This window comes from Leptinotarsa decemlineata, unplaced genomic scaffold, assembly GCF_025532065.1.
Source record: "Leptinotarsa decemlineata unplaced genomic scaffold, Ldec_3_MD MMD2_tig00026314_RagTag_RagTag, whole genome shotgun sequence".
NCBI classification, from domain to species: domain Eukaryota; kingdom Metazoa; phylum Arthropoda; class Insecta; order Coleoptera; family Chrysomelidae; genus Leptinotarsa; species Leptinotarsa decemlineata.
This window is the reverse complement of record NW_027412684.1, coordinates 11,088,213-11,107,296: the sequence shown is the minus strand read 5'-3', so window position 1 is coordinate 11,107,296 and position 19,084 is coordinate 11,088,213. Positions and strand designations below refer to the sequence as shown.

Genomic DNA, 19,084 nt, shown 5'->3' with positions numbered 1-19,084 from the left:
TGTCACTGAAAATCATATAACATCTATTCAATCAAGATTCAGATCACAGCATAGTACCACCAAGGCTCTTATGTAAATTACCGACGGTCTTTTTAAAGCTGTAGATGATGAGAATTTCACCTGGATTATAGCATGGCCTTTGACACTGTTGATCACGAAAATCCTGAAGAATCGCATTCAATGGGTTGTTGTGGATGGAAGTATATCGGATGCTCTTCCGGTATCAAAGGGAGTGCCACAAGGATCTATTCTTGGACCCTTGCTTTTTAGCTTGTATATCTGTGATATTTGTGTTTGTGAAAAAATGCAATATACGTCACTATGCCAACGACACGCAGTTAGATTTCTCTTTTTCGTCTCGTAATTTCACATCTGCTTAGTCATCTTTGACATTTCTACAACCCATAAGTTGAAGTTCAATTCTAATGAATCTGCAATATAGATGTTTGGACCTAACAACAGCAGAGAGCTCACCTACCCCACTTTTTAAGTCCGCATTGAAAATGAAATACTTCCCTTCGTGACAGAGATGAAAAATTTAGGATCGTGGTTTGATCCAGAACTCCGCCACACATGTCAGCATGTCAGCTATCTGAACCAAACTTCTTACATCTTCAGGCGGCTGTTTTCAAATCGTCATTTGCTCAACACAAAGTTAAAACTTGGACTGATCCTGTTAAACATTTCTTATTGCCACAGTTTTCATGTAACTGCTTCAAGAAAATCGGATACTCTTCGACTACAGCGTATTCAGAATAGCTGTCTACGTTTCTCGTTTGGTATCCGGAAATATGACCATATATCCTCAGCCATGCAAGAATCAGAATGAATAAAAGTTGAGACAATTAGAACACAGTGTCTACTCATCAACACACATGAAGTTTTGATATCTCGTTAACCTGATTACTAACTGAGGAAGCTTAGAAACCAATCAATAGTTTCACCATACGAAACAGTTCAGATTTTGTCATCCCCAAATACAAATCTATCCACCACACGGGAATGCTCCAAAACATTTTTTAGTGTCACCTCAGACTGAAAATAATGGCAGCGTTTTTCCATGTGGTTTCTCCAATATACCTAAACCATGATATTACTCATCTGGTTCATAGCTTTGCAATAATAATTAGTTGTGTAGACGTTGAATAGATAACAGCAGATTTGATTTTGAACCTTAGGATTTTCACTTGTTTGGTTTGAGTTGCCGAAGCTGCAAATTCCCTTGTTGATTCGATTCAAAACTAAAAAATGGAAATGACAACATTGGAAATTTAAAAGTAGATGCTAGCGCCATGGTGGCGAAAGTACAAAACACAGATGATTACATTGGATCCAGGTTATACGTTTAATTTTATCTGCAAATCAGTATTTTGGGACTGTTTTCAAATAGTTTAACTACTTTTATTGAATTTTTTCTTGGTGAATACTTTAAGATTTCAGAGAAGTGTTAATTAAAATTCGCAGCATCGTGATGTTTTTGCTCACAAGTCACAGTGCTGGACGTGTAGTATTTATAGTTTCAATTCGATTCTAAATCGCTCATATTCAAATCTGGAAAAACTGATGATAGAAAAAATATTCACCAATTCATTGCAACAAATAACCTTGAATTGTATTAGGCAGACATTTGTGCTGTCAAAAGAAAAATCTTGCAGATGCTCCTCATTCTTTCAGCAGCAGAAGCTTACTGAAATCAATCGGATGATCATCAACAGATCGATTTCGGAGTATTACTCGACTGATACCTGTAGGCATTTACCCCATCCTGCTGTGTTCGGGTAGGTGATAAGGAAATTATCAATTAATTATTGTTTTCCTTAACAGCAACAGTTCTCTTCAACTGACGGCTTCAATGACAGCTGATGTTCCTATATATACTACATTTCTCCCAAACGATATGGTGTGGGAATATGAAACAATTGAGGTATTAAAATCAAGACCCAACTAAGGATTGACAAGGTCGTACATTTTAAAAACTTGCTTAAAGATTGCCATACAAGTTTTTCGTTGAGTTCTAGAACAGGGATCAAAACCGCATTTTTAGTAGCGATAATTTCATAAGTGGAACTATCCAACCAACCGACCAAGTTGAATCAATCATCAAAGTTTCTTAACTCTTAACAAATTCAGCAGATAAAACCAGTAATCTTGATACTGAACAGAGTAAGGAAAAACCTAAAGATTTTTCTTAGCTGGAACTGTTGAACAACTATGTATCTGTCACACTCTGAGAGTGTCAGATTCTGTTCTCGCAAATAGTCAAGTTTTTTGAAGAATTTACCTGAATTGGAAAGTTCTCTGATAGCTACTGGATAGCTACAGATCTCTAGATGTCAACACAAAAGAGCTATGTGACTGAAAAATTCACCAACATTGCACTTTCACCCAAAAGAACGAAATGTGGCACAGTTTTAAAGAACCAGGGTAACTGAAAGGGCAAATATGTCCTGGGAGAAAGAGCAGCTTTTTATCATCTATCGGTTATTAACTCGTCCTTCTGTCGCCATTATTAAGTGGTTCAATCCAAGTCACAATTGGGAGGCAAGCTCATCTAAGCTTCGGAAATATTGATCATGCAGCCATAAAAATATATCAAAAAGCCCATTATTCAAAACTAATTGTGACGAAGCAACAAATGTTAATTGAATGGATAGCACATACACAAAAATTATGTCAAGGTCAGTTTTCCACATCTGGCAACGGAAATTGATGCGTTTCTAATTTTAAATGATCTACATCACAACATAATATTTAGATTGGGAGACAAAGATACGCAAAAAAGAGATTGAATGGATTTGATATTCAACAAACACAATGATAGTTTAGGACTGCGATATTATTACACAGTTTGTACATTCACATGATAATCACCAGTTTCTTCTTTTCTGGCTAGTTAGACATGGGATTTACGATTCAAAAATGGTTTTGTGTTATTTTAACGAAATACTGATTCTGAGGAAAAGGCCAGAATAAAAACACTCGTCTCTAGACACTCGTTTTGCCAAGTTAGCATCATCAGGAGATGATAACGACTGAGTTTATTTATATGCATTGTTACTTCTGGTAATAGGGGGTCATCGAATGAGGTTCAATAAATGGATTCCCAGTAATTTGTTAATTTGTATTAATATCACTATGTAAGAGGCTCTCATTCCAAATTTTTCGATTGGTATACTTTCAATGGCGTCTGACAACCTGTCGTTATGTACCGGCCACAACAATTTCAAACATTTTTCACTTATTCTTTGGCCATGCTCTGAAGCCCAGTTACTTCAGTTAAACTAACAAACTTTTCATCGCAGTGCTCTCATTTGGTGAATACAAAATTTATCCTTTTTGTCACCCCATATTTCGAATTTCCCAACACTTGGAATCCCGAGCAGTTTTGAAAGCCACTTTAATATTACTTTTAAAAATTCAGACCAATCCATTGGTCTATCCATCCTAGCAAACAAAAGAATGGTTATCTTTTTCTTCAACTTCCACCAACTGATACGCCACTGGCGATTTTAATAACAGGCGGGAATAATGCGAAACCGGCAAATTGAAAATGTGAAGGCCACTAGGAAAATACGTCGTATCCCATATATGGAAACTTGTCTACTTGATACAAATCCTTGAATACAGGATATTTATTCATCAGACTTATGATATAGGTAGACATTCATATGGACCCGTATCCTTGAATGAAAAAACGACCCAGGAACAATTGATTCTTTCATTTTTAGTAATTTCAATAGTAAAATGTTTTCTGGTCCGATTCTTTTTCTCAGGAGAACTGTCTGATAAATGTAAAAATGGAATACCAATTTGATTCTCTTACCTAATAAAAGGACATTCTCATCTTGTCGGTTTGTCAAGATTTGCAGAATATTCTACAGTAGAATATAATTTCTACTTCACCGTTAATGAGAAATTCCGAATCTCTCACTGATATTTCAAAAAAAAAACTGGAATTGCAGTCGCAACTATTGTATACCAGGTAATATCGCTATAGTAGAAGTATTATGAAAACAAGGAATCCGCTAAAATAATTATTGATTAAATGACTGATATCATCGAAAAAGCTTCAAAAATATTGTAGTTCATAATATAGAAGTATACGCAAAGTATTCACTTGTCGACAATATTCAATGCATTCAAAAATTATTCTTAAGGTTCGTAAAATAATACAGTTTTTCAGGGTTTCTCCAACGTTCATCCATCCAAGAAAGGATATATAAGTTTCTAGAGAAATGTATGATAACCAATTCGGTTTTAGAGAAAATCGCAGTGCAGAAGATGTCATTCTGATGCTGACTTCCAAAATCTACAACGCATTAGATAGGAAGATCCTTTTATTATGCATTTTTGTAGATCTATCGAAAGCATTCGATACTGTATGCCACTCGAGAATATTGCAAAAACTCTACTCCTACGGCATAAGAGGACCTACACACCAATTGCTGAAAGATTACCTATCAGATCGAAAACAAACAGTTGAAATTGAAGAAATAAAAAGCCATCTAAGGACTGTCACTTAAGGTGTACCTCAGGGATCGGTGCTTGGACTCTTATAATTTACTATATATATATATATATATATAAATAGTTTGATGGCATTACCATCTGGCAGATTTGAAACAACAACAGAACAAGACCTGAGTAGTATACATGACTGGTTTAAATACAACAAACTAACAGTCAATACTCAAAAAACATATTATTTGCCTTTCACATCTTACCCTAACCACCTTCCAAACTTGGGAACCCTGCACATTAGAGACAACTCTCGTATAGAAGAAAAAGATCACTTGAAATATTTAGGAATAATAATTGATAGACACTTGAGATGGGATTTACTTATCGAGCAGGTGAAAAACAAATTAAGAGGTCTACTCACAAAATTCTAGTACTTAGTGGAATTCTTGGATATGAAAAATTTGAAAAAACTGTACTATGCACTTGTGCAATCTCAGGTTTCTTACGGAATCTTAGGTTGGGGAGGTGTAACAGAAAATATTATATATAATTTGAGTATCATACAAAAAAAGATTCTGAGAATAATGTTGAAGAAGAACATAAGATATGCCAGTGAAAAGCTATTTTCAGAGACCAATGTTCTTGATAAAAGACAAATATTTTGTAAACGAATTCTAATGTATATCCGTAAAAATGAAATCGAGTTAACACCCATCGACCACCGTTATGAAACTCGAATAAAAAATAAAATCATGAAAGTTCCAACCTGCGAAACAGCCGGTCAACGCTCAGCAGAATATCTTGCACCAAGAATATACAATTTACTGCCACAAAACCTCAAATCTATCAAATGTTATACCTCTTTTAAATACCTTATAAAACAATGGATGAACACTACAGATAGAAACATATTTATTAACCTTATAAACCTAAAGTTTTTACAATAAACAGTTAGACTCCAAATCACCCAAATACGACATATACCAGAATATGACAACCCACCTACCAAAATAAGACACCAAAACCCTACCTTGACAATAATAATAATAATAATAAAAAATTATGAAATTAGTCTCTCCAGCCGCTGACCACCATAAAGTAACCATGGCTTTTGTTGGTGGTTTGCGCCTTTTGGAAGTGCTTGTGTAGGGCTCATTGGTGTACAGCTACTGTCCTGAACGTCTCCTGTTCTCCTAGAGGATCAACTTTTCATCACACATGTCGATCCGATCCAAAAAAAGATTTCGAAACGTGACAATTTATGTCGATCGTTAAAATCGTAAGGCTCCCATTATCGAGCTTATTGACCTTTCCAATACGTTTTAAACCAACAAAACTGCCTGGGAGTTGACTCTTCCGCACCCAACGCATCGATTGAGATGGGTCAGTCTCCACCAGGGTCCTCAAATCCTCGTCCTGGATTACTGTAGGTCAACCACTTCGAGGCTAATCTTCGAGGCTGATATCTCCTGAACGAAATTTCGCGAAACAACGTGAAACAGTGCGTTCATTAACACTATCATTGCCAAATGCCTGGTCAACGTTTCGGACTGTTTCGGCAGTGTTATGGTACAATTTGGATTCGTAGAGAAAGTATTGAAATTTGTAAAACAATTAACAGTATCATTGTCTAGAGTACAAAATTCTTTATCGATCAGTGAGAATGAATATTTATATATGGAGGTACAAACAAAAACACATGACATTAAAACGGACAAAACTTCTGAAACAATCTTATACCAAACCCAAATTGGACGATATAACGCCACTTTCCATCAATGGTCAGGTCATTCCATCTGGAACGGAGGTAAAATATCTTGGCATTGTCTTTGACATGAAACTCACTTGGAAAAAGTTCTACACAAAGCCAGACTGTCCTTATGGACATGTCGAAGGATTTATGTTGAAATTTGAGGTATAGGTCCCAAACAAATTCATTGGATTTATGTGATGATTGTTAGACCAATGATCACCTATGGTGCAATTGCCTGGTGGCCGAAGGCTATACAGAAAACGGCCCAGGCGAAGCTCTCTGGCTTACAGAGACAGGATTGTCTGGCCATCAGTGGAGCCACCGATACCACACCGTCAGCGGCCATGGACATCCTTCTAGATCTACCTCCTCTCCATATTTTTCTGGAGAGACAGGCTAGATGGACTGCATGTAAACCTGTGCACATTGCCAATTGCACAAATCAATTTACTGCACAGTGCAACAGACTGTTGGTTGATACTGGAAGTAACAGCATTCTGGAAATGACCTCTGACTTTATGCCTCCAACTGTCAACTACGAACTGCCTTATAAACTACTGTTCCCGAATAAAGAGGACTGGATCCTCTGGCACAAAGAAATATTAAGAGCAGATAGTTGTTGGTTCACAGATGGATCAAAAAGACCTTCCGGTTCTGGTGCAGGTGTTTTCAGTCGCTGACTAACGACAGAGATATCAACCTGCCTAGGAACATATGCCACTGTATTTCAAGCCGAAATGTACACTATTGAATTGTGTGCGGAGAGATTGGAAGAATCCAACCTCCTACACAAGTCAATAAAAATATTCTCGAACATTTAAACGGTATTGAAAGCTCTTGGCTGCTACCGAACAACGTCAAAATTGGTAGCAAATTGCCAAAAACGACTTTCCTCGATAGGAACACTTAACAGATTGTCTCTGGTCTGGATTCCTGGTCATACTGGCCTGGAAGGCAATAATGCTGCTGACTCCCTTGCAAAGGAGGGTGCTGCAAGCAGCTTCGTCGAACCAGAACCTGTCATTGGCATCGCTTTAGGCTTTGTCAAACAAAGATTGAACACCTGGATGGCAAGAAGATTTATGGACTTCTGGCAGAATCTTCCAGGATTGGCTTACTCCAAGGCTTTCATTCACCCTTCGACACCAAACAGTTGTTGGACTACAGTAGGGATGAACTACGATGTCTAACAGGTCTTCTTACAGGTCACTGTCATTTGAATCATCCTATGCAGAGACTCGAACTGTCGAAAGACAGTGTGTGACGCCGCTGTTTGGAAAATGATAAAACAGCAGAGCACATACTTTGTGCCTGCCCCGCTGGAGACCGAATAAGGTTTATAGAGTTCGACAGAGCCGTACTCTTACCATCTGACCTGAAAGACCACTCACCATACAAACCTATCGCTGGGTTTATTTGGTCGAGTGTGAATAGGTGTGAGCCACAATAAACCTTTGCGGGTTGCGGTGGAGGGTCAAATAGACCCACTCACTTTGCACCTAACCTAACCTAAACTAAACCCAAATAAATAAATAATTAATTCTGGTAAAACAGGAAGGTTTTTAAAAAACATTTGCAATACTGAAGTCATTGAAAAAAAAGGTAATTCTTGACATTTTTTAAAAACAAGTTTAATAATGCCGAGTGAATAACTTCTTGTTACATAACCACCAGACAGTTTATAAAACTGCTTTTATAAACTGTCTTGACTACTCGTAATAAAGTATCACGGTTGTGCCGGAAATTAGTCAAATTGGTCCCCTCCTCAAATTTCACTCTCCTCCTATGACTTTTATAAGGATGTCTGGTATTCGCACGATTGAGGACAATGAATTGTAACAAAAAGCATCCTCGAAAAGCAGGCTCGGCAGGACAATCGCACCGTCTGCAACCCGCCGCCTACGTTTAATCATAAATCAAGAGTTGCGTTCTTGCGGAACCGTTGAAATATGAGCAACTTATTATTTAAAAAATGTTTACGGGATCTCTACGATTTTCTGATGAATAAAATTATGCCCATCGATGTTAATAAATAAATTTTTAACTGCAAATGATTCATTTTTACTATTGGAAAACGCATAACGAAATATGATCCGTAATGAAACTGTTTATTTTACCACAACTTCTGCCTAATCAATTGTTTTTCCTTCCGTATGGAAAATATCAAATATTATTCCACTGCCGAAAGAACGTGACGCTACACATGAATCATCTAAGGCCTAACTGACACACAGATTCGGGAACACGTCCTGATGCACAATATTCTTCCATTGTGCATTTGTCCAAATTATAGCTGCGCATCTGCCCTCCTTGAAGTAACGGATGCTATATTCTCATTTTACATGTAAACAAGCTTTGTGTACTTGTACTTCTTGATCATTCCAAAGATTTCGACAGGATTAATCATGATTTGTTGTTAGCTATTCTATACTACATATGCTTCTCTGCATCATATCAGCAACCTATTGCTGCTTATCTCAATAAACGCACACGAGTTTTATTGAACTCCACATCATCAGACTCGATCGAAACCTTGAGTGGTGTCCCTCAGAGATCAATACTGAGATCGCTACTCTTCACTATCTACACCTCTCAATTCTGTAAACATTTGAACTATGTAACATAAAATTTCTATGCGGATGACACACAGCTATAACCGTCCAGGAGTTGTCAACGAGGAAGCTATTTGTACTGCAGTTTTAGGGCACGTTGGACTAATGGAAAATTCGCAATCTCTTACTAAGTTATCTCGAGAATCAGCAATCAGTCGTACAAATGTTTTCAGGATCCTTCATAACTACAAATTTCATCCATATAAGATTAGACTAATTAATGAATTGAACGAACATGATTTCGATAGACGTATCGAGTTTTGTGAAAGTCTCACTGAACGGATCAACTGGCATCAGCATTTCTTGTATAAAATTTGTTTTTCGGATGAATACGTTTAGTTTGAATGGAGAGGTAAATCGGCCAAATTGTCGATATTGGATTGATACGAATCCTCATTTATATCAACAACTTCATACCCAACGACCTCAAAAACTGAATGTTTGGGCAGGAATTTTAGGTGACTACATGATAGGACCTTTTTTTTATAGATGATTATTTGACTAGTGATAAATATTTGAATATGTTGGAGAATCAAATAATACCGTGCTTCAATGGGGCAATTGAGGAGAATATAAATTTTCTCGTTTGTACCATTGTATGGAAGTTGGTGGAAACGTTTTTGAACATTTACATAGAAAATTTTTTCTCATTGTCCAGTCATCAGATTTTGATTCAAGAAATAATAAAAACTATCTTTTTCTGATTCATTGCTTCCATATCTTTTTTTTTAATACTAAATGTTTTATTCATATAATCTTCTTATAAATACAAATCAATTCAAAGAACTAAGATTATTAAGAAAGAAGGAAAGAAGAAAAAAAAAACACACATCAAATATGCTGCTTCGTTCCCTCCTGTTCATAAAAGAGGACATATGCCTCATTGCTCACAATTGATTTTGGTGAAATTGGGAACACCTGTGAATCGTTGTATTCATGCCATGTGCCACTATATGGGTGTCTGCAATATGCTGTGTAATGTCCGTTGTAAGTAGTCCCACTGTGATTTGAAAGTGCATATAGATTATAATGACAAGGAGCCACATTCTCTGCTGCATAACTGCTCATATCTAATCCATCTGAAGAAAAGTCAATGGAAACATTCAATTTGCCACTGAACCTTTCCGTCGGAGAGAATCTTTTCAAATGAATTACTAAAATACGGGGAAACTTATAGATTGATAAGGACTTTGTACATTTTCTCCTTTGCTTGCACCTCGAGCACATTGGTTTTTCATCTCCATCCAGAGTTTCCTCTCTTGTGAAAGAATCCAAGCAATGTGACAAACTCACTTGGCCAGATCTTTGTGGTATGGGAAGGGACAAATCCCAGAAAGGATCAAAGATTACTGATGAGTGTCCACAGTGTGTGCACTTCATAGTGGATTTTAATTGACCAACGAAATTGTCTACAATCTTGGAGTTGTTCATATTCAAATATCTCTGCCAGGACTCTTGTGCTTTTTCGTTATCGCTCAATTTTTCGTCAATCTCAGTTAAGATTGGTTCAGGTTTCACAGTAATTTTGTTGAGATCCTCATGTAAACCTTCTAAAAGATATCGAAGGAATTCGTGGGCGTCTTGATGGGCAGAACCCATGTATCTAGGGGCAAATCTTTGAATCTGATTTTTGAAGTAGACTGTGTTAATTACTCTATCAGATGAATCTTCTGACCATAATTCCTTGATAACTTCCGCGAACGATTTGATTAAAACACCTTTCATACTAGAAATACTAGTATTGATATCTTCCATGTATGCATCCTTTTTTAGGTATTCCAGCAACCATCCCGTGTTTGATAAACATTGGATTATACTGTTCATGAAACAGGTGTTTCCAAGATTTTTGAAACCATTGAACCCAAGAGTTTTGATTGAAGAATGTATCACCGATCTATTGTTGCAACTACGTTTGCCACTACTATCTCCTTCTGAGTAAAAACGGATAGGATGATTCACCCCTTCATTGGACTGGTAGGATAAAGAATTCGAAGCAAAACTGCTCAAAATTGAATTAGATATTAGTTCGTTTGAGGGCACAGCCAGAGGACCAAACTCAGCCTCTTTTAGAGTTCCCACTTCCCTTTTTGTCAAAGCTTGACGGTTTTGCTGCGAGTCTTCCACCAAACTGCACAACTCCAGTTCTTGCACTGTCTGTACATGCCGATACATTTTGTTCATGGGAAACATTGATAATTCACTTAGGGTTTTTGATTGAGGAATTGTACCTAAACATGAAGCTGCATTTCCTCTTTGAATCAGAATGCTAATTTTTTGAATCAAGAAAGAGGTAGCTCTTGGGTCATTCGTTTCTTTGGATATCCTATTGCCGATTTCACGAATGAACTCCAATGCTTGGGGGCCTAAGGTACCAAATGTTTCAATTCCTATTGCATAAAAAATGAAATTATCTCCCAATTATTTGGGAGATTGTATTGTATTTCCGTGTTTTTGACAATTCCGCTGATGAAGCTGCTGCACCGCTGGATACAGAAGTCGAAGGAACGTGACAAGGAGCCAAAGTATCGACGCATGTGAAATCCCAGACAACCGGTTTTCCTTTCCGCCAAGGAATGAGAGTCATGCCATCTGGTCGTTTCCCATCATCGCTGCAAGTGCCTGGGGGTTCTAAGATGGAAGGTATATTTGCCGAACCTAAGGCACGTTTGATGACATCATTTACAGCTTGATGACGGGAAAAGCGCCCGGCGCTATATCTACAACTCAATCCATGATATCCTCGGGTGTCTACTTCCACTCCACACCTGCATTTGTGTTGAACAGAAATATTGGAACCTAGTCGAAGGCCTACAGCAACTCTGAAAGATTCATTGTCTAATAATGTACCAAGGGATGAAACTGGTAAGGCATCCAACCAAGCACCTGCATATTTTGACGACACTGCTTTTATACGTGCCTTATCTATAGGAGATTTAGCAAAGTCTAACAAATTATTTAAGGCATTTTTTATAAGAGGACTATCCCAGGTTTGTTGAAGATTTTTTCTGGTTCTTGGTACTTCTAGATTAGTTCGTGGGATCCATAGTTGTTCGGCCTCGCTCAAATTGTTATCCGATGGAAAGGAGGGTGTTAAAATTGAATCTATCATATTGATCACACTATAACTCGAAGAGAGGAAGGTAGGTAGTGAAAGGGACTCACCAAGTTTCATCCATCGGGTAATTTTTCAGCCATTATCATTTTTTTTTCGACAGACTGACTGTGGTATCTAGTACGGGACAGTGTTCCAAGATTTTGGGAAGCAGCCTATGCATTTTCAGTGATATGGTTGTGCCAAGACATATTGATTTTGGAGAAAACCGATGCCAGGGTTTTCGTGGCATTGCCATTCATAATACAAATTCAAGAAGTACCTGTTGTTATGAACTTTGGAAACATCCGAGTTGCTTCAAGAGATAAATTGAATATATTGAAAAATGTTGACTTCCAGAGCCGTTCAATTTACGAATGATGCAATGTCATGATTGATCAAGTAATTCGCCAACAAAATTTTATCTTAATTTTCCAACATTAAACACGTGTGGCAGAAGCTCAAACTCAAGGCGAAACTAACAAAAGTGCTATTCCAAAAATAATGCGCAAAATTATTTATAACGAAGGTCAACTTTGTTAATGAAATCTCATACTGAATTATTGCATATTTATTTTTTTAGCCATTTCAAGATTTTATGTCACAATATATGTATTTAAATTTATTCATAGCTTGTTATCTGATCGGAATTGTGAATTCAGTTGATGATACGTTGATAGTAATCTCATAGTGACACTTTCGAATGGAGCTTTTCTTTCTTCGAATTCTCGACGATTTGTATTGGAATGAAAAATAACGACATATAGAGGAAAGTTGCATTTATATTTAACTGAGTAAGACTAGGTGTTTGGTCCTACATATTTTCTGGAAAACTTAGATTTGGTAGTAGATCAATGCGTGTACGAGTATTTCAACTGAAACCAGAATTTGTTAAAAATGCAAAAATAAATCTTCTCTTCAGGATAGATGTTTCTCAAATCGACAAAAATCTCACCATATCAATCATTCTGTTTCTTTCAAAATTTTTGTCCGTTTTTATGAGTCTACTTAAAATTGTTTGCTCAGGATTTGATGAAATCGACGAAGGCCGTTTTTTCTGATCCTGATTGGCGATGGTTCTAGCGGTGAGAAAATTATAGAAGTGCTTGAAAAGAGGTATGGAAATTATGGTGGGTGAGGCAGAACTTCGACAATCAATTCATTCAATATTCGACGATAGTTTGTAAAACGTGAGGACAGATGTTGTCGCGGAGCAGAATCGAACCAGTACCGGCTGCTACTGATGCAATTGTCGGTACATTTCATGGATTTACTCACAATAGGTCCACCATACAGTAACCATGTTTTGGTGGGTTTTCGCATTTGGAAAGTATCTGGATGGCTCATCGGTATCCAATCATTGTCCTGAACGTCTCCTGGTGTCGTAGAGGATCCACTTTCAATCAGGTGATGAAAAAGGGTCGTTTTGCACGAAAGCAAATAAGAACAGACCTCGAAACGTGACAATTTCTGTCGATCGTCCAAATTGTGAGGCACCCACTTTTCGAGTTTTTTGACCTTTCCAATACGTTTCAAACCATCACGTTTTAAGTCGCATGGGAGCTGACGCCAAGTTTGTTCGTCATCTCTTGCACCGTTTGTGTTAGATAAAGGGTTGACTCTTTTGATCCAACTCACATTCAAAGTCCTCTTTTCTACATACTGTTGGTTGACAGTGGAAGTCACAGCATTCTGGAAATGACCTCTGACTCTATGCCTCCAACTGTCAACTACGAACTGCCTCATAAATTACTGTTCCCGAGTAGAGAGTACTGGATCCTCCGGGAGAAGGAAATATTATGAGCAGAGAGTTCTTGGTTCACACATAGATCAAAAACACCTTCCGGTTCTGGTGCAGGCGTTTTCAGTCCCAGACACAGGACAGAAATCAACCTGCCTAGGAACCTATGCGACTGTATTTCAAGCGGAAATGTATGCTATTGAATTGTGTGCGGAGAGATTGGAAGAATCCAACCTCATAGAGAAGTCAATAAAAATATTCTTGGACAGTCAAGCGGCGTTGGAAGCTCTTGGCTTCTACGGTGCAACGTCTAAGTGGGTAGCAAATTGACAAAAACGACTCTCCTCGATAGGAAGACTTGACAGATTGTCTTTGGTTTGGATTCCTGGCCATACTGGCCTGGAAGGCAATGGGGCTAACGACTCCCTTGCTAAGGACGGTGCTGCAAGCAGCTTCATCGGACCAGAATCTGTCATTGACATCGCTTTAGGCTTTGTCAAACACAGATGGAACATCTGGATGGCAAGAAGATTTATGGACTTCTGGCAGAATCTTCCAGGATTGGCTCACTCCAAGGCGTTTATTCACCCTTCGAAGCTTGATACCAAACAGTTGTTGGACTACAGTAGGTATGAACTACGATGCCTAACAGGGCTTATTACAGGTCACTGTCATTTGAATCATCATATGCAGAGACTTGGACTGTCGGAAAATAGTGTGTGTCGCCTCTGTTTGTAAAATGAAACAGCAAAGAACATACTTTATGTCTGACTCGACGGGGATCGAATCAGGTTTTAGTTCGGCAGAGCCGTACTCTTACCATCTGACCTGAAGGACCACTCACCATAAAAACTAATCGGCTTCGTTAAGAAGCTGGGTTTATTTGGTCGAGTGTGAATAGTTGTGAGCCACAATAAACCCTTGCGGGTTGTGGTGGAGGGTCGAGTTGACCCACTCACTTTGAACCTAATCTAACCTAACCTCTTTCCTAGATGAATTATCTAAAATAAAGCTGATAAGTTTAATTGTTTAGGAATCCGCTAATCTTTGGAAAATTATTTTGTATATGACAGTCACTTTCACGAGGAAGGCTATTGTAGGTTATCTGGTATTACACTGGCTTTCTTTCATAGTTAACGTCAAATATGGATACAGTAAGTCGGAAGAAAAAGCGATATCGAACTGCTTCATTCGCATGTTCTGGCAAAATGGTTAATTATACGTAAGTACCATGTACTACAAAGTTACTGATTTTTAGCAGATCTTGCCGTCTCCCCACCTACAGCAATGTAGAAACAAATAATTCCGTATCGAAGTTTTTGGGTATTTCTACAATCTTCCGCCAGAGGAGAAAAAATAAAAAATTGTAATTTTTAAAACAGGTATGGAAAAGGCACCCCGATAAGTTACTGCGAATTTTCCATAAATATTTTATCAGCAACTTGTATTTAATCATTTTGCCATCGAAAAATGGATTATACCTACAGATACGTATCGTTTCATTTTCAAATGTTCTTGACAGTTGTCAAAAGATATTTGTAAAGTGAAATATGTCAATAATGGTTTTCTTTGATATTAGTTGCAATTTCGCAACTATCCATATCTTTCTTCAGGCCAAGTACGATCTGAGGAGCAATATGAAACACACATCCCCAGATATAAGCAATCATTCTTGCCCTGTTTCATTCAACTCGATGTTCACTGTCTGATTTTAAAATGTGTTCTGACAAGGTATCATAAAAAGACAGTTTTTTGTTTTTTTTTGTGTTGTTGGGTTTTCTATGTGTGACTATAGTGAATTTGCTGTTTTCTTAGAATTTCTACCATCGTGTCTATTTCCAATTCGTCACATCTGTTCAAAAGTCATTCAGTACCGGACAGGCGGTCCTTGATTGAAGACAAATCAAGAATAGTTAATGAGGTCAAGCTGCTCAAAAATAATTCCATGAAAATGAAAAGATGAATAGATGAGTACTTTTCCGATAATCAACAATTTGATTACAATTTAAGATCCACCGGTAGACAAGTGGTGGCGCCTGGGGTGGCTGACAAGGTTTTGATTTTTACATAGAAATGTGTCCCTCTGGAAACTGAAGTTTACAGACTCAATATCAAATCACTTTCAAGAGTAGTTTTCGTTTTAAGTGGAATGCACTATACAGATATCGCGCATCTTCGCCTGTTGAACATGGTCTTGTATCGTACCTCCTTCGGTATCATTGCGGAATAATTGATACAGACAGCTATCTCAGACCGTTTCCTGTGGTTCATCTTCATGAAAAAATTATATAGGGTCTTCCAAAAAGGACTTCCGAACTTTGACAATTGATAACAGCCATCTTGTTGACGCTACATTTATTCAGTCTGTTTTACTAAATCACCATGGACGGATACAGCATTCAACAACGCGTTTTGTTCGAGCAACGTACCGCGTGCTTAGCCCATTTTACGGCCATAATGGTCCTATCGAGAGGACTATTCGGAATGTGGTGAATAAATTTGAGTCCACTGGTTCAGTAAACGATCGACCAATGCCAGTACGTCAAAGAAATGCAAGATCTGCTGAAAACATCGCTGTCGTTTGTGAGAGTGTGCAGGAGAATCCGAGGCAGTCGATTTCGCGTCACTCACAAGAACTCGGCCTTTCGCAGACCACAATTTGGCAAATTTTGCGTCATGACTTGGGCCTGTACCCGAACAAAATTCAACTGACCCAGGAACTGACGGTAAACGACCATAGACAACTCGCTAAATGGGCTCTGGAGCAGTTGACCACTGACCTTTCCCATCGAAAAAGCATCTTCAGTGATGAGGCCCATTTCTGGATGAATGGATATGTCAACAAAGAAAATTGTCGAATTTGGAACGATACCAATCCACATGAGTTCCAAAAACATTAAATGCATCCCGAAAAAGTCACTGCTTGATGTGAATTTTGGGCTGCCGTCGTCATCGGTCCATATTTCTTTGAGAACGACGTTGGCTAGATCATCACTGACAACGGCGAGCACTATAGGTCGATGGTTACCAACTTCTTTTGTCCTGAATTGGATTATCTGAACACCAACGACATGTGGTTTCAACAAGACGTGCCACACAGCTCATGCCACGTTGGATATTTTGCACGAGCGATTTGAGGGCATGGTCATCTCACGTCCTCAAAGCCAACATATCCTATGCCATCTGTCAAATTCAGCCTGATTTGTGCGCAAAAATCATGGAAAATTGGACGAATACAAAATTTCGATGATCTCTCACACATACTTGTTTTATTTGAATTCATAGATAGGAAGCGCTCAATGAAAGACCCTATATAAAGATATTTATGCCAAAGAACGGATCCAAAAATTCTGGATTCCTGACTGGTATCACGACTTGTCTCATGGTTTTATTTGTTAGAATATTCAAAACAGTGATCTAACATAAAGTATATTTAACCTATTAAAAATTATTTCACCTATTGACAGCTACATTACTATCTAATATAACATGGACTGTATTTTATTTGGAAAAATTGAGTGAGATCCACACGAGAGTTATAGTAGGTACTGAAAGTTAATTATTTGACGTGTGCGCAAGTGAATCGCTATATATTCCTAACTAATACAAATAAAATTGGACGAATCACCAAAATCGCAGTTTCAAACTCAACAAACAGGGATATAAAGCCAGCAAAACCTTGATTTTAATTAATATCGTGTCCCTAATTTTAGATCAATCCTCTCTGGCAAAAGCCACTGTGCGAATTTATCGATCCATGTCGGTTAGAAAGAAATGAAAAACTAAATTACTGGCATTGTGGAAGTTATGTAAGGGCCACGTATCGAAATGAAAGTGATATTTGAAACGAAATGCAATGCCAAATTGCACACAATAAATTGCACAAAGCGAACACTACGATTTTCCAAGCGTGAACCAAATACTTATAAAATACATTTACTTCACCTCGAAGATTAGTAATACTATTTACATAACAAACCGATTGCTGCCGGGAATTGCCGACAGTTGATTACCTGGTCAACAAAGGAAGAAATGTCAGTTTATCCATACACGAAAACGCACTGAAAAAACAGTTTTTTGGCATCACTCTTTGACGCACTAATATTTAGGTAAACTTTTTTATCAGAGTCTTGTACCTTATGTCACTGTAAGACAAGAAAATTAATGTGCGCAGCGCGATTGAAATTTGAAGTGTCTACGCAACCATTCCCTTAGCTAGTCGCGATCACACTGACAAATGCGTGTTTTGTTATTTCAATCAGCTGATGGTGGGCGAACAGCTGACGGAAGATGTAAATTCATCCATCCTACCTATCACATTTTTGATGAATATATTTGTTATGGGATTTGCGAATTGAATTATAGTTGAGTGAAAAAGTGTTTGATAAGTATCAATGTGTACATTCAAAATGTGTGACTATTTACTGTCTGTGCATTTGTGCGCCTTTGTGCGCGCCAATATCAAAAACGGTTTAGTCGGTTCATGAACAATAAAGTTGGTCATTTTGAAAAATCACGGCAAGCATTTTTGGAATAAAAAACGTGACTGGAATTTTGATTAATTATATTTACAGTTTGTACAATGATTTTATTATAAATGAAAAATGCCGATTACACCTACATAACAATTTTTGCAGTTACAAAATCTGGGAAAACCAAAAATACTGAAATTCACTGCTATTAGTCAGAATATATTGAATGTATTTGAACTGTAGTTTAAAATTTGTATTAATTTTTGTAGAAGTATATACAGGATGTTACCTAACTACGGTACGTAACTTCAGAGGGTGATTCGTTAGGTCGTTTCAAGAAAAAATTTCGCATGAACCAATGTCCGGAGTTGCTTCGTTTCTGAGATACAGGTCGTTGAAGTTTAAAAGAAAACGGTATTCATAAAATATCATAAATAGCCTTACACCGATTTGATTGAAATTTGCTAAAGTTATTCAATCAATCAATCAAACGACGAAAAAGTTGTATTTTCAGTTGCTTCATCTGAAAAAATAAAAAACTACAAGAAAATTCGGTGGCGTTCTTTTTTTTAAATACTGTTGGCTGTGGTCCCCACTGGAACCCCACTGGACGTAATAATTCCAATCTAGTTCAGGCTAAATAGATGATAATATGTTCATAGGAACTTTTTTCTTGAAACGACCTAACAAATAACCCTCTGAAGTTTCGTAATGTATTAAGTAAACAGCCTGTATAATATCTGAATAAATTTCAGAATACTCTGCTCATTTGGACAATATTAAAATTCATACATTTTGCTATTAGGTGTGGAGAATTAAATTATGAGAATGATGACGGTGTATCAGGTTGATTCAAAAGTTTCTCCGTTTTAATGTGTTGTGTTTTTGTAGTTCCATATCAATAAATATTTATTCTACTGTGTCGTAGATAAAGAACTTTGTACTCTTTACATT

General features: G+C 37.5%; 1 protein-coding gene and 1 pseudogene across 2 annotated transcripts in view; both read right to left on the bottom strand.

Moving 5' to 3' along the window:
• mlt (tubulin folding cofactor E like protein mlt) overlaps positions 1-19,084 on the bottom strand; it is a 50,530-nt gene that overhangs the window by 19,485 nt on the left and 11,961 nt on the right. The window contains exon 1 of one of the 2 annotated variants that reach the window (XM_074181628.1): positions 17,672-17,899. The exons of the other annotated variant lie outside the window; for it this stretch is intronic. The gene's annotated coding sequence lies outside the window, so the exon portion shown is untranslated. Of the gene's footprint in view, positions 1-17,671; positions 17,900-19,084 lie in introns of those variants that run through there. 2 annotated transcript variants of the gene reach the window in all.
• On the bottom strand, positions 1,951-15,987 carry LOC141485262 (ubiquitin carboxyl-terminal hydrolase 2 pseudogene; annotated as a pseudogene).